The following is a 27,374-nucleotide window of genomic DNA, read 5'->3' as shown; positions in this document are numbered from 1 at the left end:
TGACACATTTTTGGTGCACACTCTGTACAAACAATGAAAACAGACAGTAGTAGACCTAAATTGTTCTAGCACACTGAGTTGCCAGCTCTGGAAAACAGGTTTGGGGCAGCAGATATGCTAGGTGTGAGCCCAGTGCATGGTTGCTTCTACAGGTTTGCTCTAATGAAAGTGAGGAGAAGCTGGTGGACGTAAACAGAGCAAGATGTACACATTGATACATCTTGCTGGCCCTATTCCTAACTACCCAAATGGGACCAGGGCACGGCACAGATCTCCCAGGTTCTCACAGTGTACAAATATATGCATTTCTATATGTTTTGGCCTTCACAACTGTGAGGCTGAAACTAGAATCAGCCTGGAAATAACTGCAGTCTGCTTTTCACTGAAACATGATTTTGTTGTTATGTCTCGCTCTAGTTACATATCTTGTAATGTTATTCTTGTCACATCCAAAATACCTGCATCACTTTTTTTTTTTGGTTCAGGATGCATTTTGCCTCCAGCTGCAAACCAGGAGTTCCCCAGAAGCTGCGGTTATTGCACACTGGCCTACCAGCAAAAATAGAACTCACGCTTCAAGTTAATCATAGCCTATGTATTAGCATACTTTTATAGTAATACAATACACACAGTTTGTGTTGTGATTTAAGAATTAAAAATTAATCATACGTAAAATTAGGCCACTCAAGGAATAACTGCCCAGCAAGCTGGAATTAGAGCTGTATATGAACCATTCAACGCTTGCTCTTGCATCATTGAGCTGGAAAAGCTCAGTAAGCCAGCGAGGCTTAGGTACAGAAGCTGACACTCCAAAAGTGTCTACAGTCCCCTCTTCTTTAAGTAATGAAGACGATACTGTGATGTAACAACAAGGAACAGGGAAGGAGCAAAGAAGAAACAGGAAAGAAAGGATAAGGAAAGAAATCCTTGAGAGAATAGCCTAGAAGGGCAATTTTTTCCAGGGTCTGGTCAAAAACTATTGCGTTCTATTTAATTCTGAATGCATTTGAGGATCCTCCTTGTTTAATAGTTAACTATAATATAAAATTAAGATAAAAGAGAACACCTTTTCTAAACCTCAAATAAAAAAGATGAAGTCCTCCGATAACAAAATTAATTTATCTTATTCCAACATGTCTTTCTCCACTTGCCATATATTTATTACATAGCATATTATGTATATTTGTATCACTGTCTGGCTACACAACATCTGTATTGAACTAAAAATGCTATTTTCACTAAACTCAATGTAGCTATTTTCCTGGAATTTATAACTGCACATGGTAAATTAGCCTAGAGCTAGCCATGTAAGACTTAGCAAATTATTGTGTCACACATCTTTTGGCCTCAGCAGTTTTTACTTTTTCTATTGTCAGAATTAAACTTTCATTGTTTCTTTTGAAAAACAGGGGATATAAAAGCTGAGCTATGTCTTCTATGACACACCAACTACCTTTGGAGATATTATTTTAGTTAAGACACTACATAACTTTAAATTATAAAACATGTTTTCATGAACTCATACACATATATCTACATTCACAGCTAGCCAAATACTGCTAATGGAGAGATATTCAAGAAAAATGAGAACACCACCACTTACCTTTCTTCAACTTACAAAATACCAAGGGAATCTATAAGCTCAACCTTCCCCTCCACCCTCAACCTTTTTTTTTTTTTTTTTCTCTTCTTCTCCTTTTCATGAACAGAAAGCCAAACCTGCCACCAATATATTTTTGGCCAGACTAATGTGTGCAGAACTGCCTTTTGAGTTTCAGATACTGTTTTTAATACAGAACAAATATGACAGGATGAACAGAAGTCTGTTCCTGTTGAAAGGAGGAAGACAACGCACCGAAGCAGGGACAGAGGAAATACTGAATATGAAAAAGATAGCCAAAACCTTCCAGAAAAAGAAAGCACACAACTGTACCCAATTGCAGGAGGTATTTAAAAATACATAAAGTAAATCCTCTCTTAAAGTAGCCACTTACTTTTCAAGGCTCCAGATTGAGATGACCCTAATTTTCCCGAAGATGTTGCTGAAAACTGGTTCTACAGAGTCTGAAGTTTAACCCTAAAAATGAAAGGACACAGAACTAATTTTGCATTGAAAATGTTGGCATTTCATATCTTCTAAGATACTGAAAATGTACTGAACAAACTCTTTGAACTTGCAAGCTAGGTAATGGCTATAAGGAACAATCAGCCAATAGCAAATTAAATCTAGTATGCAATTTTCACATAGCTTTAAAGACAGAAAAATATAACCTATTCTAAAGAAACCAAATACATATCTTTGCAGTGAGAGAAAATGAGAGCAGATAGAGAGAGGGACATAACTGACACTAGAGGATACAGCTGGGTCACAGAAGAGCCCTAAGAAACAGCAACGGTAACACACCTGGCCTGTTTCAGACCCTATTCTTACTGGAAATCTAAGCTAACTAGATGCTGCATGAATGCATTAGCTGTCTGTATGCTACGCAGTTTGAGGTGATCTGGAGGAGTAGCAGGGTTGGTATGGCCACAGACCTGAGTGGAAGCTGTCACTGAGGAGCTACAGCTTTGGTGGCTACCAATGCCATACAACTTTTGTACAGGCTGCAATTGACAGTTAAGAGACACACCACAGTAGATCCTCTGGCTCTGTTCTTGCTGTGAATAGCATGGAAATGCATTTGCACAGTTCATAGCAAGCCTACTCCCATTTGCAAGGCAAATCTGCAGGAACATGGCTGTTGGGGAGAATGCAGGTGAAAAATTCGACTCTCCATCTTTAAATGTATTTAGATGTGTGCAAATTAAGTACCTGAATAAACTACTCACCAAAAACAAGCTGCTTAAACACCAAGGCAATAGCCTGAGCTGTATGCAGAAGCAGATGAGAAGTATTCACACGTACCGAAGAACATACATCACACACACACATCAGAACTCTAAGCTAATACTTTCACAAGCTCTCTCGTTTTGTCTAGTCTTACCTATGCCTGTACCACAACTGTCTTTTAATATATAATTTCTTAAAGACATTTTAAATGCCCTTATTCAACACAGCACATCACCATTACTTAACAAATAACCAGAAAAAAAAATATTTTCACAGTGAAAGAATAGCAATATAAGCCCAGATGATGGCTCAAATCAAAACACTGATCCTTACCTCTTCAGTACCAATAATATGAAAGATTTAATTGCTGATAGCACTCACATACAACAGTTTTATTTTGAGACCTAAAGTAGGTAAAATTTCTCCACATAAAAACTTGCAAGCAGAACACTTGTGAATTACGAAGGTCCTTCCTTTTTAAACAAATTTAGAAAATGTAATCATCCTTCACAGGTGAGATATTCTGTTTATTCTATAGAGAATCATTTCAGTCTAAATTAAACTCTTCAAATGGTTTTGATGATTGCTGCAATAAGGACACAACAGGGAAAAGATCTGGGAAGAGTAACACGTGTTAGATGAATGGCTGGCAGAAATATTTCTAGTATATGAAAACCACTGTGGTATTTTTTTTAAAACCAAATATCACTATTATTTTGTTAAGCATAAAAACTAATGCTGCTTATTTGTCTTAAATGAAAATGTCAATCTGCACATTCCTCTTTAATTATCTTCAGTATGGACTGGGTGCTTCATAGATAAATTAAAGATACAGGTCTTTTCAGCGTTCAAAAAGCCACTACTGGTAAAAAGACATAGGGACCAGACTGTCAGAAAACCCTGCCCATCCACCATTTAAAAATGAGGCTGGTTTTGGTGTCTTGGCCTAATAACCAAACACAGAGCAAAGTATATTTTCACTCTGGCTTGTCTGTTAAAAAATTCAGACAAAAGTCCTGACACAAATTGCTTAGAATCTAAGCAACTCAGAATCTAAAATAGATTTTGATAAGACAAGCAGAGGAAAAAAAAGTAAAGAGGCTAAAAGCAGAGTATGAATCTCCAACATCGTCTGTTTTTTCTGACCCTAACCTCAAACCTCACAGACAGAAAGAACATAACCAAATAGATACCCATCAAAAGCTTGTGGAAAGGGTTGTTTCATATGCTTCCCTCTTCCAAGCTCTAACTTGTTTAACAGTGTGATTAAGAACACTACCACTAGCAGTCATGGAAAAGAGCCAATATAAAGTCACACACCTACACCATTACTGATAAACAGGTGAAAGACACCTTACTGTAGACTTTGTTTTTTCTTTAATATGACATGGCTGCCAGTTCAACTACTTAAATTATCTCAACAACAAATATTTTTAAAAGAAGCCTCAGAAGAATAAAAAGGAATACTGAAATCCTGCTGACTTAAAAACAGCTGTGTGAGGTGCCCTACAAACTGCCTTTTCAATTTCTATCATGTTCATTGCACTGTTAATATTCTATTTCCAAGGAATACTCTGTGATCCTCTGTACACTGCTTAAGGTAAACTGTAGTAAAACTGTGTTTGTTAAGTGTCTTCTTTAAGATTCATTTGTCTTTCTTAGTGACACTTGCTTTCCATAGCAATGTACCCCCTGGAGGCTTTCTTACACAGATTGAGTGGTCAAAAAACGGGCTGAAGAGGGAGAAGACCAAAGCAGTCTCTATCTCCTCCCTGGATAAGGGTCCCACAGAGACTCTTTACAGAAGACAGTACAGCTCCAGGCTGCATCATTTGCACCATTCAACCTCCTCTGTAATGAAGAGGTCTCACTGACACCAAAGCTTTCTTGCTAGTGTGGTTGAAACAGGCACACTGACAGAGCTCAGATCCAGACATACAGGGTCTCTGTACAGTAATGCTCAGCCTGCTGCTGGTCCTGACAACTTTGCCAGATTTGTGGACAAGATTTGTGGTTTACTGTACAGTGTGGTCCCTGCCCTCGTTATTCAGTGACATAATGGGGAACACAAGGTATGAGCCAGCTGGCAGACTCCACGAGGAAGCACTGAACTGCAGCTTAGGGTCAGACCCCTAAGGCAAGAGAAGAAACCGAGGATGAGAATGTGGGACACTGCTCTTGCCAGAGGGTCTGTCTGTTGTATGGAACTTCTGGAAGATAAGGAGTCCAACCCACATAAGGGTCATAGGTCTAAGGTTACCATTCTACATAATTAGGTAATAAGAAACTTATTACTTGCCTGATTGAGTACCTCGTAATTAAAGGTTTGTTCCAAAACCTGTTTAAGCCAATAGGAATCTTCTTATTGACATCAAAGGAGCTGTTGATCAATCCCTGCCTACTTAGTAAGATACCTCCCTCCCCATGTCATGACTTTGCAGTTGCCATCAGGAGGCACTCAAATTGACAGTCTCACTGCTCAGCCACAATGGGGCTGGTGAGACGACACTCATTTAAGTACATTTGACCCCATATTTTTTTTTTTAACATCAGCCGATTGCTGATCTTCAGTACTGGGGACACCTCAGTACTGATCAGAAGAGAAAGAATTCATTGACATACCTCAAGGAAAATGGCAGTACTGAGAGACCTCTTGGGTTAACTGGACAAGGAAGGACCAGGTCTAAATTGGGTTGATCTACGCATGTACCACAACATAGGCTATTGGCACAGATTACAGAACGTACAAAGATTTTTCAGTCCAAAGGCAAGAGGTGAAGGAATGACAAAGTTCCCTCTAAGAGGTATAATACACTATTTATATACTTCCCTGACCATTAGGCAGAGTCATCTAATAATCATTTATACTGTATTTCAACAGTTACATATCTCTGCATACATATTAATTCTGAAAGTGCATACTGTGTGGCCACACTGTAACTTGTCACTGAGAGACATTGTGGAAATCCCCCTTATTTCATGGATCATTGATCCAACGTATAAATCCTTCTTAGCTTGCAAGCCATTGACCAGATAAACCATAAGGGCTCCAAAGGGAAAGAGCCTTTCTGGTCTGTTGAGCAAATTCAGCAGTAGCACATGTACTTCAAATTCACATGTGAAAACCTCTTTGAAATGAGGGTCCTGATCCTGCAAATACTTATGCCCACAATCTATAAATCATCCCAATGCAAGTCTAATATACTTATCAGACACCCTTAGAAAAACAACATTGAGCTATTCATGTTAAATATGTTTGTTTCCAGAATCAAGACCTAAATACAATTGGAAGAATAGAAATAATGAAGCCCCTTAAAGTTTTCCATTAAAAATAAATATTACATTGGAGATTGTAATTTTTTTTTTTTAATTAGTAAGTGTAAAAACTTGCATCTCTATACACTGATTTTTTTAATTTTTGTACTCTCCACACTGTCAAAACAGCTCATTGGACTTTCCTACCATCTTTGATACTACTAAAAATCACAGATTTTAAGCCAATTCTGCAAATTTACAGCTATGATTCAACAGCTGAATGCTTTTGAAAATGTATCTGTTAGTAATAGAGACAATGCTCTTACAATGATATTTTGCCTTTTAAGCATTTTGTTACATAACCTATATTTTCCTTAATTTCAGATCTGAGGCAAATACAAATTTAAAATACAGAAACACAAATGTTATTTTCTGTGGTGCTGGCACACTGTTATTTTCCAGATCACCCTAACATGAGGTAACTATTATCGATTGTGAAAGCACAACAGGTGGGTCACATGAAAGGTCACATTAGTTTTGTTCACTGTGCCAAACAGAAGGTTTTCATTATCCCTAATAAAACAGAAGCAAGTAATAAAATATATCATTGCAATAACGTCTCTCTCCATTCATATGCAATAACCTCATACATTAGGTCCTACCATTTCAAAATACTGCTGTTGGCTCCAGCAGCATGATTATTTTTGTGGTTGCTACTTATAAAAATAATACTATAAATCATAGTTTGACTTGCAAATTTCTATGCTGTTCTTTTGAACTGCTTTTTGAAATGTTTCTCTGGACAAACCTCCTCAAAGCACATGTACACTTAGACACATTAAGCACGTTAAATGGTCAATAAGGTGGCAAAGATTTTTAGTAATTCCTGTCATTAGCGTAATAGCAAATCATGATGACCTAGGAGTAGTTAGGCACCTTGTTCAAATCCTGATGCTAACCAAGAGTAAGTAGAGTTATAACTCAGACATGGTGTAAAGAAGTCAAAACCTATTAGATACTTTCACAACAGTCTTCAGGACAAACCATTTGACCAGCTCCATTCTCCCTGCAACACATATGCACACACCCAGTGCTCTCGCACTGCACCCCAGCATGGTCAACAAAGATTTATCACTTAAAGTAAATGTAACATATTCTTGCTTCTACCAAAACTAGCAGTTTATATTTGTTAACTAGAGTCCTTGTATTTATTTTATCCATCTTAAATACACTTCAATGTAAACTAATTTTAGCAGGCCTGTATTTTAAAGAACATCAGTCAACCTCTCCTAACATCAGAAAAAATGGTTAATGTTTTTGTTTTTTCCCCCGATACTTTTTTTTTTTTTTTTTTTACTTTTACTTAAATTATACATTTATTAATTTCTGAATGATGCCTAAATAATTCTAGGCTGAAGGATCTTCAGTGAATTGGATTTTCTCCCTAGGTTTTTCTAGCTAGACTATTCTCCAATGTCTTCTTATGCTGGTATGCATCCACATCTCAGGATAAAAATGCCTTAAAACAGCATAGGATTGAAATTAAAAAGTATAAAATGAATTTGCATTTGCCTAAAGCATTACTTCCCAGTACAATAGGGGTTATAGGCAGCGGCAGTAAATCCAGTGCCTTCCTGTTGATATTACAGCAACAAAGACCTGCTCTTGAAAGCAGTATCTTGTTATCAGAAAGCAACATGCTATTGGAAACAGCAAATGTATGTAACAATGTGCAGCTATCTGTGAATGCAAAATACCCCTGCTAGAATGAGTTTTAAGTTTGGCTCCAAAAAAACGAGCTGCTTATCAGCCTGCAACCTAACTGTTGAAAGCTCATCTTGGGGCATGTTGTGTCTGCAGAGCCACTTGGTTCAGGCTGTGAGGCAGCAGCAGCAGCTCACTCTCCTGAGCCCCTCATTCCTACAAGTTTTAGGACAAAGCATTTTTTTTTTCTGAGCCTCACCTGCTGGCATTTCTGACAGGCTGATTTATCATGGGCTTCTTTAAGAGGTTAAAAAAAATCCTCTTTCTCACAAGTTGAAAATACTAAGCTGCAGCTTCACACTTTTTCACACCTTACTCCTCTCCCTCTCACAGTCTGATGTGCTAATATTAAACACCCTAGAACATACTTCAGTAAGTATATTTCCATGGTGGGTGAGGCAAGGATTAGGAAGATCTGCATTTTAGGTCAGAGGAAAGTCTCCTCAGTTACAGTATATCCAATAAAGATGCATACTGTGTGGTATTCTCCAGTTTACAGGCAACGCCAAAATCTTTATCTATAAAGTGCTGAAGTAAAAGCAGTGGCCGGTAAATAATTTAAACCTGGAAAAAAATGTGCCTTGAAAGCAGTTTGATAAAAACAGGTCTTTTATTCTCTTCCTGCTGAAGCTAAAAATTCCAAGGAGTTATTGAAATCATTCCAATCAATTTAGATAACCAAATCTGTACTTCACATTTTGCTTACATTTTTGTGTGCACTGTACTGAAAGAAATTTTCAAAAAGAAAGGTAAAAAACCAACTCTTCTAATTGTCTCTGTGAACTTTAGAATAAATTAGTACTTTTTGACAAATTATCCAAAACCACAATGATAAAGTGGTAAAATGGCTTTTTGTCTCCCATATCACAGGAAAGCTTAAAGAAAAATGAACCTGATCTAAAACATGCTATTTAAGTGACATTTTGTAAAGAAAGCCTAGTGTAAAAAAATAAAATAAAAACATTGGAGGAAAGTTTTCAAAGTCAATACCCTCATTTATATGATTTACAAAAGATCAGTCTTATTTCTCGACAATCTTTTGAAAGATTTACAGCATTTACAGTCCAGCTATTTCTGCATCTTTCAAGGTATTGGCACACTAAATTTAGTTTCTTTGCTGCTCATACCAAGGTATAATCTACGTTACAGTTAAAATGGGAGACCTATGTACAAAATGGCTCATAATCAAAGTTCCATCTGCACTATACACTGTTCCCCTGGGAATCCATGAGTAATCAGATTTGTTATAAATGTAGGGTGAATTATAGATAATGATATGGTAAGACTGGCACCTATGGTAGCTGTTCCTAAAACATAACTGATAAAACAGCTGAAACATGAGCATCTAAAGCAAGGCTCCTAATTTCCAATTTTAGCCACCAAATCAAAGGTGCCCTGACTTTGAGAGGTGCTTGGCAAACACCACTTCCTTTCAGATTCTAAGGGCAAGCACCTTTCAGAAGGAGACCACATCCACTGTGAAGCCTTGGTATGAATCAGAACTCTAACTTAAGACATTCCTACCCTGCAAACATCACCCTAGTGTCAGTGGGATCATTTTAGTAAAATTTCCCTAACCAGCATTTGCAACGTACGCTTGTGGGTTGGGTTTTGTGTGTCTGTCGTTTGTTGTGTCATCGTCGTAACCCTCCCCCCACCCCGAGACCTTCCCTGATTAATACTTATCATTGACTAGCTTCCACCACCCACCCCAACCTCCCCCATTTAATACAGGAGCTGACACACCCCTGAAGTTGGCAGGTTTCTGACACTGACACTAATTGGCTTTTTCTCGGCTCAGCCTTGAAACAAGCTGCTCTCTAACAACAAACCTAACATTCCTTCAGTATCACACAAACGCATGTGCCCACTCATGCACATATTTTAATGTATATGTACCATATAGCCCTTTCCAGGGAGGACTAACTCCCTTCACAAATGTATGAAAACAGATGACTGAGAAACCTGTTGCATTCACTCCTTCTGTAGTATGTAAGATACAGACTGAAGTGCTTCAGTATTTTTCCTATTTGTCTGTCCCATTGTACACCAGGAGCTGCAGGCAGAATGGCTAGTTTCACAATACAGGTTATTTTTCATCTAACAAAGCAGCTGGCAGTTTGGACTAAAATTTCAAAAAGGTCATGAAAATCTGGAAGAAAACCAATGCATTCTGCATTCATAAGCTGCAAAACCCATCTCACAAATGTATCTTCCTCCCTCTCATTTAACTGTTGTTCTTAGTTCTCAATTATATTTCTTCAACAGCAATGAGAGCGCACACTAACACAACTTGGGCTGGCAGAGCCATCTATGTACAGCGAGGCCAAATCAGAGCCTTAGCCTCTGGATTTTACTTGTATGATTAATCTGTGGTGTATATAACCTTTGTAGTATTCATATACTATTAATTAATTCCACTAATTTAGGTAACATACACATTGACTTGAGGAAATTTCAGACTCTGGTCAGTATAAGAAATTATATTACATCCTGCAGATGATGAAAAAAGGAAGGAAAAACCTTTGTACCTACCAAATTGAGCTGTTGTGATCTCAAATCAGTTGTTCTGCACGTACGGATATAATGACAGGAAAAAATGTAATTATAATTAGGTGTCTATTTTGATTTTTCTCTTCATAGTATCCGTACTGAATGTCATTTGATTTTAACAAACTATAAAGTCATTTCAGGCAGGCACTGTATATACTTGCAGTTACCAGTCTACTTGGAGTCTCTGGTTTATTTCAACACAATTTTCATATGCAAGCATTTAAATATTTTTACGACTTAAAGATAAAAATAAAAAAATAAAATTAAAAAAAAAAAAAACAATATGGTGATAATCCAAAAAGGCAAAACAAGTAATGACTCATCTGACCAATGTATCAATGACTCTGCTTTTGAGCGACAAGATTATGGAAAAATTTCTCAAAAAGAAAAAAGAACATAAATCAGCGAGGCGGGGCTCAATTAAGGGTCTGATTTTGTAATTGGAGCTACACTACAGTTATGTCATGATCCCAAGAAAAATCTTATTTGACTTTCATGGGGCTCCATAACGTGCCTAAGGGCCTGGAACATATAAGGAGGACATTCATGAGGATCAAGCCCTTCATTTGCAACAAATGCCTTTACTGAAGTTGAATTTCTACTTCTAAAGATGGCCATTTTGCTACTCCTACTTGCCAGGAACAACTAACATCAACTTCACTGGCAGCAATAAAGCTACTCTTACACTGTGTCATTACCAGGAAAATCGATAAATTCTTATCAGGCAATATTCACACCACCTAACTTCAGATATGTAGCCTAAACACCTACATCAGGAGCTAGGGTTTTCTGTACCGTTACTGATGTTTCCAAAACCATAAATGCAGCACAGACAGGAGACCATCCCTCTCTCCTCCCTTCACGAAAGAACCTGAAGTTAGATAAACTGTGCATACTACACAGCATCTTTATTTGGAAGACAAGAAAGCTTCTTCAATAAGCTCTTAAATGTCAGGTTAAATAAATGTAATATTTCTATAGAGAAAAAATCCATGCACAGAGTTCAGAATTATGTTTCAGAATTACTTTTTGAGGGAAGTTAGTCTTGGAAGTTTTGGTAAGCTTTAAATGTTGTTTCTCATCATAGGATGTTCAAATCATTACTGAAGATTCACCACTAGCAAAATAAATTAAGTAGAGGAAATTAACTTGATAGTAATGAAACAGATTGTATTAAGTCTATCAAAGTAGGGAATGTTTTCTCACAGATAGCAGTGAAAGTCCAAATACTCCATGGAACATTTAAAAATACAGTGGAGATGATAATAAAAAGATATTTTAGAATTGCCGTGATAATGAAGAAATGTTTCTATTAATAAAGTACAAATGGAAAAAAATGTTTCTTTAACAATAGTATTCCAATAGTAACTCAATAGCAACAAGGTAGTATTCCATCCTCCTAGAAGTACAAGCTACTTTCAATTTCACATGCATACAAAATGGTGTCATTTGTCATCTGTACCCAGGCTTCCTGCTAGCTATGTCAATAAGTCAACTTAAACCTTTTCCATTTAGTAGCACCAAAGCCAGTACTGGAGGTTTTTTGGTTGACCAGAACAGATTTAACACTTCTGTGTCTCATATTCTGTGCATTCTTCACAAGACCACAGACCAAACTATACCATTGTAACCTGGGTTATCTGTAATTAAACCTTCCTTATGGAGATCTGAAAGTTAAAGATCACATTCCCTTCATATCAAGGCCAGTTGTCCATATCACCACTTTACAGGTAGAGATTGTTCATACAAAACTGTCCCAGAAATATAGCTTTAAAAGTTGCAGAGTTTATTAAATATATATATATATATATATATATATATAATTATTTCCTCTTTCCCTGTTCTACTTGCTCCAGTTAAATAATTTGCTTCTGCGCCATTTCTGTTGTAATCCATCCTTAAAACACATAATGTCAGATGGTTTCCAAATCCAAAAGAGACTTCCAGGACTATGATACTGTATCTCAGAGTGATGAAATGGCATTTATTGATAAGTAAAATTACTTCCAGCCTAGTTTTGCTTCCCACCCCACCTTCAGTCTGGTATCACTTTTTTTTTTTTTTTCTCCCCAGACCAAGCAAATCATTTCTTAAATGCTAGGCCTCATTTTATTTTTAGAGGCACATTTTCCAGGAGGCACTAGCACTGAACGGACTGTGAAACTACACAGAAGACTCAGACTCAAAATCTCAGCAACAGGATGTTCACTGTCTGTTGACCTCACAGCAAGGAAGTTTCTACCTTCTGTTTCCTGGGTGACGAAATCTTTTCACATCAGAAACACTGAGCAGAAAACTACTAACAACCTTTTTAGGTTTACATCCCGTTATCCTCTCCTCAGCAAAGACAGATTACCTGACCAGTGCATCTCCTCCTCCATTTGTCTGGCCTAATTTAACAAACAACCTGAGGCTGGCAAAGATAGGGTCGTAGTACAAATGTTTCTTCTCTCTCTCCCTGACAAAATGCTGCCTATCCCAGCGCAAGAGGAAAAACAGTAAGAATAACCCTAACCTACTTTTACTCTAGTATTTTTGCACATGGGCACCAATTAAAATATTGAATCCAAGTGTTAAGTAGCAGGTCTCTCATTCAGCATTAACAGCACCTCACCACCACCACACATTGCCTAAAAGTTAAAATGTATCTGTTAGAAAATAAATAAATAAATAGCTTTTTAGTACCAGCAAGCATGTTAATTGTAGTAAAATGAACAATACTGAAATTGTTTGAAGATGGAATTAAATTTAATGACATTCACAAACAAACCCCTTTTAGAAAGTAACAACAGTTTTTTGAACATTAAAGAGAAGCTCATTATATCAAGACAACTCCAATGTAAAAGGCAACCCGACTTCAATCACTGCATATCTGCATGTTAATGAACTTGCTGTGTGCAGCAGGGACTGAACAGTGTAAGTAATGGGAAGACTGTCTTAAAGCATACAGTACACTTTAAAAAAAAAAACACGCCACCTTTAATCAATGAAACACCTTTTCATTCGTACCTTAATAGCAACTGAAATGATTTCAAACGTAACACAAAGGGAAGATGATACTTAATAAAGGTTTCTTTAAGACATAACATTTCTTGCACATTCTTTCAGCATTCACATGCTGTCAGCATCACTGTGGCAAAGACTTTCAAGTTTCAGCAGACAGATACCGCCTAGTACAAAGTCTTTGTCATAATAATTTCATTGCAGCCCCCTGATCAAACATCTAGACAAATCTGAGACTGAAAACTGAGAGCTAACCAGTGACCTTTGATTAGAACCACAAGCACCAGTTTTAATAAAATGCCTCATTCATTGCTTTCCACTGCCAACAAGGAAGGTGTGTTTGAGCCTGAAAAATGTAGTCAATATAGCATTTACACCCATATAATGATTCCTATTATTCACAGTTAGAATTTGTGACTGTAGCAAGTGAAACACAGACATCTTAAAATAGCTAAATGAAAACACCCTGACAACAGTCTACCTTTAAAATATATTCAGGAGCCTGCCTCTGCCTTTCTGTTGCCTGCTGCTGGCTTTCATGTGTTGCTGATCGTATTGTAATAGGGTTGTTGTTTTTTTCCACAGACACCTTCATTTACACAGCGTTTGGTTTGTTACTATTTCTCAAAATCTATGACTGTTGGCCAAGTCCAGTTTTAAGGGGCCTTTACATCTGTACTTCAGTTAAGTAACAGTGCCCCATTCAAATATACATTTATAAAGCTGCCTTTTTATATGTCATGATTAATATTTATATATTAAATTTTGAAAATCCAACTTATTTCTGGAGCCAAATATCCTATCAAACTTTGAGAAAAGGTTGTGAAAAAAAAAGACTTCGCAGACTTGAGCTGTTGTTCCACACACTTTTTGGTTTAAAAAAAAATATCCAAGTTGCTGGTATCTAATACAGAGGTTCAAGGGAATACAATTAAAATCCATTTCACATATTTGCGCTTTAGCATATCAAGCAAGAGGACAGAAAGGGGGTCTTATCACATTTATTTCCCACTTGAAAAGAGAAAGTCTTAAGCAGGGTAATAAATATTCAAATGACTTTGCACCACTGAGCTACCATATCAAGCTAATGATCTGTAGTCTGGAGCTCTATAAAAAGAAAGCTTACTGCCTGCCGTCACCTAGAGGTGTTGCTGTAAACACTGTGGGGGGATATTCTCCTCTCAGTGTGTGTGCGCGTAGCTACACTTAATGTTGTTTTCAAGACAGAATATATTGCTGAGTTGTAAAACAGAAAGACAGGATGAAACATACGCAGAAAATTTCAAGGACAAAATGAATTAAAAGAAAGTTTCTGGTGGTTTAACTTAACTTCCTTCTTCACTGTGCTAGGAAGAAGTGGGTTTGGATTTCAGGCCTCACTTGCTGTAGCCACAATGACAAATACGAGAGATACAGATGCTCAGTCATACATATGGTGGGAGCTCATGGCTGGTTAACTAAGAGCAGGATGGGTGAACTCCGCAGCCTGCCAGGGCCTGCTGTAATCTCAAATTCACTGCAATAGAACTACTGATGTTATAAAGTGGTACTGCCTGCTACATAAGAGAGCAGTCCCCTTCCGGCAGGAAGAAAACCGGAATAAATAACAGATTTGTTATGAGCTGTCTGTGTCCTCACTAGAGCACGGATCAAGCAGACATATGCTCCATCGAAAGCCATGGAGAAAAGGCAGCTCTAAGTACAGAAAGAGCTACCTCTAACCACATATGTGATGGTATAAAAAAATCTTATCTTTATTACAAAATACTGCATAAGAAAAAGAAAGAGAGATGGTCTGCAATTTAAGCACAGGCCTGGAAATGAGCCATATCTTCTGAGTTTGAATTCTGGCTAGGACTCAAACCATCTTGAAACCTTCCTGCTTCAGTTTCCCAACTGGAAAAGTGAGAATAAACATACTTGCCTACAGTATTTCTCTCTCAAGAGTGGAGGATTAATTAAACACAGTGTACTACTATCTTGCTTATTTAGATGCACTAGTGTCCCTTATCATCTTCATACAAATTTAGAAGACAAGTAGCAGTTGTGCATATTCTCCCTTGTATACACTCACTTTCTAACCTGCAAGAGAGTTTAGACATAGCTGGGTAGATGATTTAGAGAAAAACAGTGACTGAAAAATACTGAATGGAAAAGGCACAGAGAACCAAAAGGAAAGCTCCTCCAATGTTCACATTAATTTTCTGAGTCTTACAAAAGTACTTCTAAACCTGGAGGAACGTGCCTGTCACCAGAAATCCCCAGGAATGTCTCACCAAAGCCACCAGGACTTTATATCTTTACATGTCAAACTAACATGGAACTTGATAGCAAATGTGAGTGAAACAATTTGTCATCTTCCCAGCACAGTAACATAAGCCAGGTTTCTTCTGTCTCTGCGTTTTGGTCATTTAGGTTGCACAGCAATCCCTGCTAGCCCAAAGACAGCTGATGGTGTCTTCTTGCCTAGTGTATATAGCAAGCAATGCCTTGCCAGTTCTTTGGGCTTTGAGATCGGATGGAAGAGGAAAAGTCCTGTTAAGTTATAAAAATAGTACTTTATTAGATACCGGCTACTGACTTACCGTGATTCCATCAGGGCTGAACTACTCAAGTTTACTCAGCAGCTAAACAAATTTTAAGGCCTGAATCAGCAGCAGTTCCCCCCATACCAGTACAGAGCTAAAGATCCCATTCAGCCTCAGTTGTGGGAGATGGCATACACAACTTTCCATGCCCTCCTTTTGGGACTTGCCTACAGTGTCTCTGGCATCTCCAAAAATGGGAGCCCTTAAGTGGCCATTCTCCATTGACTTCATTTCTGGCAGACAACTCTGAAACAGAACTGTCACAAAGAAAGAGTCCAGACTCTGTAAGCACAAGTGAGATGTTAAATAAGAATGAGAAGCTAAGACAGCTAATATTTCTGTAGTGCCTCAATGATCTCTTTAACAAATGAAAAAAAAAAAAAGAGTAAAAAGAGTAAAAAGAGAAAAAAGGACCCTTACTGGGTTTCACTGGAAGGATAAAAATGTCTCCCTATTATCATTTAAATTGTAATCCATAAGGTTTGCTGGTCTTCTGAGTTGTCCAAGCACACCAGTATAACTAATGCACAATGTACATGCAAACATTTCTCACCTACAGAATCAGGTTCCCAGATTTTGATTCTGTTTTCCCAAAGGCCCTACTGAGTCCTGAAAATATAATACAGGATTCATGTCGTGATTCATTATGAATTTACCAGAACAAAACTGAATGGTTGAGAGAAGAAACCTTATCACTTTCCACTGATTATTTCTTTGTTGTATTTATAAATTTTAGACACATGAGAAGAGACTTCTCGGAAGTGTTTAAGTACTGTGGAGTCTAACAAAGCCAGGAAAGTCTGGAGCTATCTATCTGAAGCTTTCAAGGGATACTGTCTACATATGTACCTACCATATCTTCAATTAATTACTTGGTACTTTTTCATTCTATGACAGAAAAAGCCAGTGAAAGACTGACCTATGAGAAAATTAGATTTCCCAGTTTTTGTTACATGACGCCTGTGCAATAACAATAAATATATTTTAGATTTAGAATAATATGTCTTTGCTACTTCTAAATAATTAAAATTGTGCTTAAAATACATTCACATGCTACACTTTTTTTGTTGTTGTTTCCAACTTTTCACTTGCAGCCAACCAAATATAATTGCTGCTGTAATCCAGTATAATACTACTGTTTGTTTCTTCTCTGAAACTGCCTGGCCTTTACACGAACATAGCCACCAAAATGGAACAAAACGGACTGTTAGGCATTAGCTCTAAGTTAAGTAGTAACATGATCTATTTAGTGGTACACTTATCAAGTCAGTTCTGTTGCTGTTTATTTAAATAGAAATTGAAATATGGGCTGCTCAATAAACCCCAGGCATTCTGTGCAGGAAATTGAAAGGATTCTAGACCCTCCTATAATGAGAGAACTTTTGACAAGTCCTCCCAGAACAGTTTGCTGTTCTGAAGTAACATTTCTAATTAATAGTCAAGAAAAGAGATAGTGAAGCTGCAATACAAAAAACGCTGCCAGGATAGACACAGGACAGATATACTGGTAAGTATCATTACCTGGACTTAACAGCATCCTTAGGCTGTGTGATTACAGGCTAAATGAAGGGATACTCTGTCCAAAATAATAAAATACTCAAACGCATTCTAGATAGTACGCATGGCTGACTAATTTTTTTTTCTAAAACAGTTATACCTGGCACTTTTTTAAATATGAAAGAAAGGAAAAAAAATCTACTTGTAATCAGTCTCACACTCTTGAGGGCATTAGAGCTATTGGCCAACAAAGGATGCAGTAGATACAGTAGCTAACCAGATCTTGTCATACACCTTTGTAACCACTTAAACAATTCTCTGCCACACCCAGCTGTATTACCCACATTCTTCTTTCTTTGTATATACTTCAAATGTTCAGATCTGAAACTATAGAGCTAAGGGATAATTATGTATTCCACTGTTCCCACCAGACAGTGAGATTTCCCAACGGTAGTGCCAGTATTGCCAGAATTTCACACATCTGGATAAAGGGATGGGCTTTTATTCTATACTGGCTGCCTCTGACTGTTCGGTCATAAAGATTCTGGTTTGCCAGTAAGCGTGTTGCAATGCAGGAAAACCAAAGGAGAAGTCGAGCAATGCTATCCAAAAAGTAAAATCATTACGCCTGATCAAAGTTAATATACAGCTAGTTTTTGGTCAATCAGCATAATATAAATAGCAAGTTTTACTGCAATATAAACTTCAAAATTGATCCTATAAGCTTTTAGTCAACAGAGCAGCCTCAAAACAATCAAATGATCTGTTTGATCGTTGCCTGAGCAAGGACTTCAGAATTGCTCCTCTTATTTCTGGCTACTTCCAGACAAAAAAAAAAATCCATCTCAAAGAAAGAGGTATTATTCTGTATGCAATTTCTCTCATGACTGAAAGTAAGTATTACACATACAGACGATTATTTGACATATGCATTTTAAGGGCTAATTTGCACATAAGTGTAACTTCTTGGCTTCTTACTAAAAAAAAAAAAAAAATCCACTACATGTGGTTCAGATGTTAGTAATCTCATTCTTAATCTCAATAAGCAAAATTATGCCGGTCCCTTGTTCATGACTAAACAGCATTATTCAACTTTTTACTAGTTTTTTTTGCTGGAAAAGTATTACTCTATTGTACACATTTTCATTTTTAATAGATGATTCACTTGCTTGATACTAAATGGAACAAATGCCTTAGTAATCAAAAATATGCAGACATGTTTCCAAAATTAATTTTGATATTTCCTGTCACTGAACTTGTCTCATCAGAGCATAATAGTAATTTCATAGCTGTAGCAACGCTGATTTCACCACACAAGAATCTACAGGAACATTTGAAGTCGCACACATTCAAGAAATATTTTTGTCCAGAACAGTTACACAGTTAGTTTGCTTCAAATCCCTATCATCTTCCCTTTAAGCCAGCCAGAAACTGGATTCAGAACTTCCAAAGAACACTAGTCTAAATCGCAATCTATACATACTTACAGTTTCTCTTACCAAAAGATGCAAGTCTCAGAAATCACTATTATGCTTCTGCATGGCACTCAAAGGTCTTTCTTACTATTTAAATTTTGTATCTTGATCCTTTTAAGTAATTAGACAATCAGTAAAAAAAAAAAAAAAAAGGGCTATTACAATTATTGTTGAAGGCTTAATTTATACATGCACTGCAAGGTCTATACTGAACACTTACTTTAAGAAAGTCCTTTTCCTTCTGTTCACACAACATTTTTCAGAAAATAATCAGCTGCACAAAAATGCTAACATATGGCAGCATTTTTGGAAGTGTTGTAGAAATTAAAGGCAATAAAAATTGCCTTGGACAAGAAAGGACAAATAGGCCAAACCAAACAATTATTCTTGCAGCTTTCTTTAACCACTAACTCCACTTTATATGCAGTTTCCGATCTCTCATATTAACTCTGATCATATATATTTAATTCCATTCTTAAAAATTTCAGTAGACAACTTCAGTGCTAACCTACAACTGCCCTGTCAGAAAATCTTTGATGTCACAGCATAATAGCTCCTGAAAGAACAGCACTAATACTTAATGTAACATGAAACCAGGGCCCTGCAGTGGGGCTGTCTGCTGTCAGGAACAAACAGTTTCATTGCTGTTCCCCAGAAGTGACAAGATTGAGAACTAACAGGGCAGCACCTCCTCGGTACTACAGGAGACCTGTGCACCAGAGCCTGTGGCAAATCCAATTTCATCACTTTAAATGTATCACCATTACTTAAAAACTAAATAAAAATGCCCAGCACTACAGTCGTCGTTCATCTGAGATGTTCTTTTCATCTGTTGTAAATTCAAATGTTCTGACACGAAAACCAATTATTCCTATGTTGCAAATGATAAAACAGGAATCTGCATTTATGTGGAATTTCTTTAAATTTCACACTTGTAAATAACAATACCCATGTTGCCTGATGCATCCAAAATTCTTTTCCAGAATTTATATTTTTCCTTGCTGTAACCTTTGGATCTCTTGTATTTTGAGTTGAAATTTTAAGATTTGAAGTATTACTAGATGGTCTTCAGCAGAAAACACGTACCTTTCCCGGTGCCAACACAGGTGATTATGGGCCCACTTTTTAACTTGATAACAGATTTTAACTAATGAAAAATATTGTGTCTGACAGAAAGCATTAGAAAGATCAGTTTCTAAAACCTTAGGTGTCCCCTGTTCTGAATGGCACCACATGTCACCTGCCGAGTGCCCCTTTCAGTGGAACTAAAGGCTCTCACAGGAAGTATAAGATCCTTACAGGATCTGACCCCATATGTCTCTGTTTTGTGCTCCATTTTTTGACCTCTTTCAAAACATTTTTAAGATGCATGTGTAACATTGCTTTAGGTCAAAATATATTATTATACATGAGGGCACTAAGCTCCCATAGAAATCAGCTCAATTGCTGGATTTATCTTCTCTCTTGGAAAGCTGACTGGTATTTTATAAACTAGCAATAGCTGTATTTTTAAAGTTTATAAAACCTGGCCTCTGGCTAACTTGTAAACATAGGATATATTATCCTTTTGTTTGTAAAGCTTAATCCTACAACTGTCAAGCTGAATAAACCTTTAGAATAATAGTAAAAAGACAAAAAAAAAAAGTCATCATTAACAGAAAATTGAACTCTGATTGAGATAAAAACATCAGTGGCACAATTTTTATATATTTTGCAAGTACATATATAACTGTGACCATTTGTATCATTCCAAATTTCTCAAAAGTATTGTTGGGCCATCTAATTTTAAAAGTCATGAAGTGATAAATGCTTTTTAGAAGTATCTGTGCATCACCATTCTCTCTCAATGAATCTCTGGTGGTTGGCAAAAATAACCTGAAATGCTTTAATCATGTTGGACCTTACTGACACTGCACCAGAAATGTGATTCTTCTTGTGGATTCTTCTTATGGATTCCAAGCACATATCCATACAATGGAATTAAAAACAACATGCTCATAGATTTGCAACTCGTAGTATTTGTTCCTAGAACATATTTGAATACAACACCCATGGTGTAAACACTGAGTTAGAGACAGCCCTTACCTTATAGCCTAAGTAGCTTACACAAGAGAACAAAGAAGGGGACTGGGAGTAAAGCAATGTGTCTGTAATCAGTCCATGGCAGCATCACAACAACAGTTAGTGCCAAGTTCTCCTCTCTTCCAGTTCAGCGCCATGAGCAATCGCACCCACTGCTCCCTGAGGGGCTTATTTTGTTCCTCCTCTTATGAATTTCACTGGAATTGCTCAAGAAGTCACCACTCTCCGTGTTAGAACCTACTGCCCCTCTGCTAAGATTCTGTATGGTTTGAGGTGTGGTTTCTGCTAACTCCCTTTGCTACACAGTGACATTGGAAGCATTCACAGTCATTTACTGCACCTCAGCTGAGAGGCAGGAAAGACCTAAATGTATGATTTCCTCTGTCCCTCCAGCTAAACGTGCAACAACATGCCTGTCTACACTCTAACCTAGGCTAATATATATATATATACACACACATACTTTACCTCAGCTATTTTAAAGATGGAGCACAAAAAGAAAGACAAACAATCAAGATTTAAGATAGCACTTAACCATACCCCTATTCTGTCTTGATGGGAGCAAGCAAAAACTTTTACAGACACAATGAAACTCTCTTTCCCCAGTGACCTGAAAAAAAAAAAAAAAAAAAAAAAAGAAAAAAAAAGTTTGTTCCTACTGTGGAAAAACTGCATCCATTACCCTTGCCTGAAACATCTAAGATTTTCCTGATTTTTTTTTAATTCCATTTGTTCGATTGGTGCTTTATAATGCTTGCTCATAAATGTAGAAAGAATAATAGCCACATATGTAGGTGAAATTTTAAAAGTATAATTGGGAATAATTAGACCATAACAGAAAAAGATCCCCTGGCTTCTTTAATTCCAGCAACATTAAGGTAGTGCCAAGATGATGCTTTGTAGCAGAATAGGTGAGGAAGGGGCGGGGGCGGGGGAAGAAGACAATTAGAATCATTACCCTACGTGGCCAAGGCATTTTGAGAGAAGACCAAATATCTGACAGAACTGCTTGGAGAACTCAGTTCCAATAAAGCCCACTGCTAATTATTGCCTGAAAAGCGTTCTTTCAGAATGAGAAAAAAGCTGGTAGAAAGCAATGAGAACTTGGAAACAGAAAAAGTCATTATAAACAAAATATAACTTCAGAATTCGATGTACTAATTGTAGACAGGCATTATTAATTTCTGCAGATAAACAACATAGTTCTAAACAAAGGAAGAAATAAAATGTGGGTCAAAGACCAGTCTCTTGATCAAAAATCTTAGCAATTTCATATTAAACATAAGTTGATTATAAAGAACATATTTATTTAGCATCAGTAATTATGTAAAATGAGCCATTCCCTCTGGAGATTATCCATAGCCTTCTAGACAAAACAAGCCCCAGAAGTTTTTAATCCTGACCATGTTGAAGGCTGACCATTAAACAAAGGACCAGGTCAGCAAGGAAATTCATAAGCCAAAAAAATACATAAACCACCACTAGTGAATAAAGATTCAGTCCTCCAAAGTGCTAAGCATGTTGGCTCCAATCCAGAAATGTACTTAACTACACGCTGAATTTTAAGCACATACATAGTCTCATTCCCACTGAGATTATTCACGGGCTTTAAAGCTCAGCATGTGCTTATATAGTGTGTTGAACTGGGACCAGAGCACTTGGTATCTTGTGGACTTAAACTCTGAGTTTTATCAGCTGGACCTGAAACAACTGAAGCAAATGAATTTCCTACCTGTCTTAGTCAATAACTCTGAACCTTCCTTCCCAAGGTTCGAACCATTCAGAGATTACGAGCTCCAACTACCCTTCTTCCACAACCACAAGTATGAGAACGAGGGCTCACCATCCATTCCAGTGTTCCACTGCAGCATTTTCTTTTGGTTTGGGGGACAGGGAATGTCAACAACAACAATAAAACATCCAAATGGTTTTACCTTAGGCCTAAAAAAAGGACCAAAGCTCATGGACCAAAGCCCATCAGCTTGTCCGGCTGAGAAAAAACATAATACTGAACACATGCTGCTGAATTTAATGGCAAGAATCATCACTGCCTCAATTATTGGGAATAAATGACAACTATTCAATTCATCATTGGCATTTATTTTAATACAAAAATTGTAATAAGCAGCAAAGTGTTTGTCACATATCTGATGTTATTCATATGTCTCCAGCACCAGAGAACTGGCAGCCCATGGCTGTCAGTGCCTTCTGGCATACAAGAGTCTCTTTCCCAGCGATTGCCTTTGCCACAGCTCTGGAATTCACTATGAGGGGACTGAGGCCCAAGCGTGACCTATGAAAACTGGCTTTGACACATAGCATGCTTTCAAACAAGCAAAACAGCAGAAGAGCAAAATGCAAATAAATTAATTTCTCACATCAAACAAGTAATGACTAATGTTAAAACAGCATTTTATCTATGTGCAAACAGGGTTGGTTTTGTTCTGCCTTTTGTTTTTTAATTTCAGAACCATATTCATTAAAAAAAAAAAAAAAGATACACCAAATATTTTAAACACAAGTAAAGGCGTTTTATTAGAATACAAATTTTCAACCAGCTTAGTAAGAAATTGACACATTAGTCAAGTGAGAATTTGCACAGAGAAACTCAAAGGAAATAGAATCACTTGCACCTTCAGGTCTGAAACAAGATTTGAAACAAGCTGTGGAAGAGTATTTCATGTAGTGGCCGCTGTACCTCATTTGGACATCTATATTACATTGTGGCGTAGAAACGAATAAAGTCATCAGACAGTCAACTGATATGATCTAGCAGTTCTACCTAGACTGAAGATTACTACAAGGAAGCCTGGTATACGACATTCACCAAGAAAAAAAGCTGCCATGCATCACAGCATATTTTTACACACTCAAGAATTCCCATCGAGCCACAATAACAGGTGATCCCACTAAACATGGATACTCTTAAGAGAGACATGGATGATCTATGTGGTCCTTCCCTGGAAGTTTTAGTAGCTCAGTGCCCCTCATGATGAATCTTCATAGTTCTTGTATTTATAGACTGGTTTCCTATTTGTTACCTCTCCAACACAACTGGCTGGCTAGTCTGCATTTGTTATTTAAACATGGTGCCGTGGGTCCAGCTGAGCCTAACATGCACAGCTGGGAGACTGCAGGCCATGGACTAGATCTTCTAAACAAATTGTCTGTCACAGGAAGTGCAAAAAATTCCCCTGACTGAAAACAGTATTATAGATGAAGGAACTGCACAATCTTCCAGAAAGCTAAGAAAATCGAAAAGCAATTTTCCCTTTAAATTAAAAATATATTCCCAGTTCTGGAGCTTACACATCCCAGTTATCAACAGCTGTTCAGTCATTACTCACACTCTAAGCTCAACTAATACCCCATTTGATTGTGAGTGTCAGAAACAATGCTGTTCGTATATTCTCAGTTTCTTGGAAAGTGGAAGAGCATAGGTGAAGAAGAAAATGAAGTCATTAAAGACCCCTTGAAAGGCTGTATCCACTAATGCTGATCTGCTCCTAAATATCCTAGTTTTCCTATCTGTTTGCTTCTTACCTCATCCCCTTTCTTCCATTTTTCCCCTCTTCTTTCCTCTCATTCAAATATTTTCCCTCCCTTCCTATCCACAGAAACTGCTTACTTTGGGTTCCAAAGCACCTATTTCATTTCTGCTTTGCTTTTAGCTACTGTCAAACCTTCCTCACTAACACGATCAAAAAGCTACCACTCTTCCACTCACAACTATTCTAAAAACAAAAAATACAATTTAATTTCAAATTCAACATTCAGACCACAACTCGGTGTATAAGCGTACCAGATTACTAATTTATACTGATCATTTAGAATTTGTAAAGCCTTTCGAAAATATTTGCTATCAATCAGTTATTAGAAGGATCAGTAAAACACAAAAGTGCTCATTATCCACAGGCTTTTCATACATACAATATAATATTTATGTATACATCCAAGACTGACTAAAACATACAAGAATGACCAAACTGATCCACTTGAACCTTCCCCAGAAGTCTACCTTTTCTCAGAGAGCAAGGACATGTAATACGTGTTTCAAAGTATTTGTTGTGAACAACTTTATGAGCTACAGAAAACGAATATGGGCTTAGTCTTTAGTAAGCATTAAGGAGGACTTCTTTGATAAATGCATGCTATCTTCTTTGAAAGACAGCATTACACCAGATATACAGAGAAGTTTTAATAATATAAATGTATTAATCTATCACCAAATACTGATTTTAGAAATTCTCTATGCACGCTCAACCGCAATAAGACCATTACAGTTACTATTCAGTTCAACACATTCACTCGTCCCTCCCATCTTTGTCCTTTCATATCCCTTCCCCTCCTCTTCCTCTCCCTTTGCTTTTTTATCCCTTCTTTTTCTCCCATACACGCTCAAGAAGGCTCAATTCAGCACAGTGTGACATCAGCAGAGACCAGCAACAGCTGCTGTTCCAGCCACAACAGTGAGTGGGTTTAAAAAAAAATAAAAAAAAAATCAAGGGACAGCTTTAAAGTTAGGGAGAGCTTTTTAAACTGAATATGTAATAACTCTACTGAGGATTTGGACTTTAGCTACACTCAATAGGGGTGCTTCATTACCTACTTGTGGGAATGCCACTTGTCTGTGATGAGGTCACAGCCTCCTGGTGATAAATTCCATATCTGCTGTTTAGCTCGGTCAGTTGAAAACAAACTAGCAGATGCCATGCTGATTTGCATCTAGTTGCTATTGATACTAAAGAGACAATATAAGAAAGACAGGAAGTATCATGTGGGAGCCATGCTTAAACAGTCTGACGGGAAACCAGTATTCACCTTTATCTAATCATCCCATACTGAAAAAATTAAATGGAAGGTCTTCCACAAAAGGAACACAGTAATCAAACACAATTTGGGGTTGGATTTTTCTCTTAATGTTTGTTATCCTAGTCATTTCTGTGTCACTTTCACAAAATAAAATACATCAGAAGTAGAATCAGAAACAGTTTATGCCTTAACATTTGCACCTGAATTCAGTCTGTCCAAGGCAGGACTCCATAAATTAGAAATTCAGGAATTAAACCTAATCTGCAGGAATTACTCTTCAATTTTCTTTTTTACTTTTCAATTTTTCTTTCATCTACCTTCTCCCTCCTTTTTTTTTTTCCTCTTTCCCTGGGAAGAAAAAAAAAAAAAAAACTCTGTATAATGCTCAAAAGAATCAGAGCCTTTCATTTTTAGGGCATCATCTTGACCTAGGTTCTGTAATTTGATCCCATTCCCATCAGCCTGTCATGCAATGGTGTTTTAATATCAACTGTTAGTGGACACACCCACTCACCCCATACAATACATGGCATTATTTCCACTAAAATCACTAATCAGAGTTTTTGTTACATTCTTAAAATAAACATTACAGATTGAATCATTATTGTTTAGAGGCAATGATGAAGATTAAAATAATATGGATAGTTTTCACTGAGTAAGGAAAAAAAAAAGAAAAAAAGAGGAATCGTGAGAAAAGGCTTTGTACACAAGCAAGGAAAGAACAGACTTCTCCAGGCTTTCTCCAAAGGCTGAGGGAAGATCTCCAAAGCTGGAAAGACAGGCCCATGTAACCGCTTGAATACTCACTCAGTAGACACTGTGCCTGGAAGTTGAGGGTGAGCACTGTGGGTGAGCATAGAGACGCCCCTGGGATGGCTTGGCCATGCCTGGAGGAGTTTGCATACAGAGGCAGCAAGGGATGAAAAGCCAGACAGACTGTTGCACCTAACAGGGGCTGCTTGAAACTTGCCATCCCCCAGGAGCATTTTGTATATGGTGAAGATGTCCAAGGGCATTAAAAAGCACAAGCTAATCTACCCCCAAACTGTGTAAGCCATTCTTGAAGAATACAGGGAGTCTGTGATTTATTTACCTGCAGCAACAATATATAACTTGGAATTAGAAGGGCATCTGCTCTCCAAGTCCAAGGTACCCAGATACCAGAATAGCCAGCATTAGCTCAGACTTCTGCCTCGAGGTATCAAAGGGATTCCCCACTCAGTACTCGTGATCTAGGCAGATCCTCCAACATGGGACTGTTCCTTTCCTCTCAGGAAAGTATGCTGACAGTTTTGTAACTTGGGGTACTCTAAGAGCAATCAAAATACATAAAAAACCACCACTAAGAAAAGTACAAAAAAAAAAAAAAAATCTGTTGTCCTACTGTTCAGCAGAAAGGAGAAAGTTTTACCTTACTCCTTTTTCTAGAACGTTAGGTGGCAATACATTTCTTTCCTGACCTCTCTTCAGTTTCACATTTTTCCATCTCATTACACATCTCTAAACCTACTCCTC

At 37.3% G+C, this 27,374-nt stretch overlaps 1 protein-coding gene across 4 annotated transcripts in view; it reads right to left on the bottom strand.

The window, feature by feature from the left end:
- The window catches only part of SOX6 (SRY-box transcription factor 6), a 385,626-nt gene that overhangs the window by 342,964 nt on the left and 15,288 nt on the right, over positions 1-27,374 (bottom strand). For 2 of the 4 annotated variants that reach the window (XM_040557486.1, XM_040557487.1), the window contains exon 2: positions 1,995-2,077. The exons of the other annotated variants lie outside the window; for them this stretch is intronic. The gene's annotated coding sequence lies outside the window, so the exon portion shown is untranslated. The remainder of the gene's footprint in view (positions 1-1,994; positions 2,078-27,374) is intronic. 4 annotated transcript variants of the gene reach the window in all.

Source organism: Cygnus olor, chromosome 5 (assembly GCF_009769625.2).
Source record: "Cygnus olor isolate bCygOlo1 chromosome 5, bCygOlo1.pri.v2, whole genome shotgun sequence".
In the NCBI taxonomy this organism is placed as follows: Eukaryota; Metazoa; Chordata; class Aves; order Anseriformes; family Anatidae; genus Cygnus; species Cygnus olor.
This window is presented reverse-complemented; position numbering and strand designations above follow the sequence as displayed.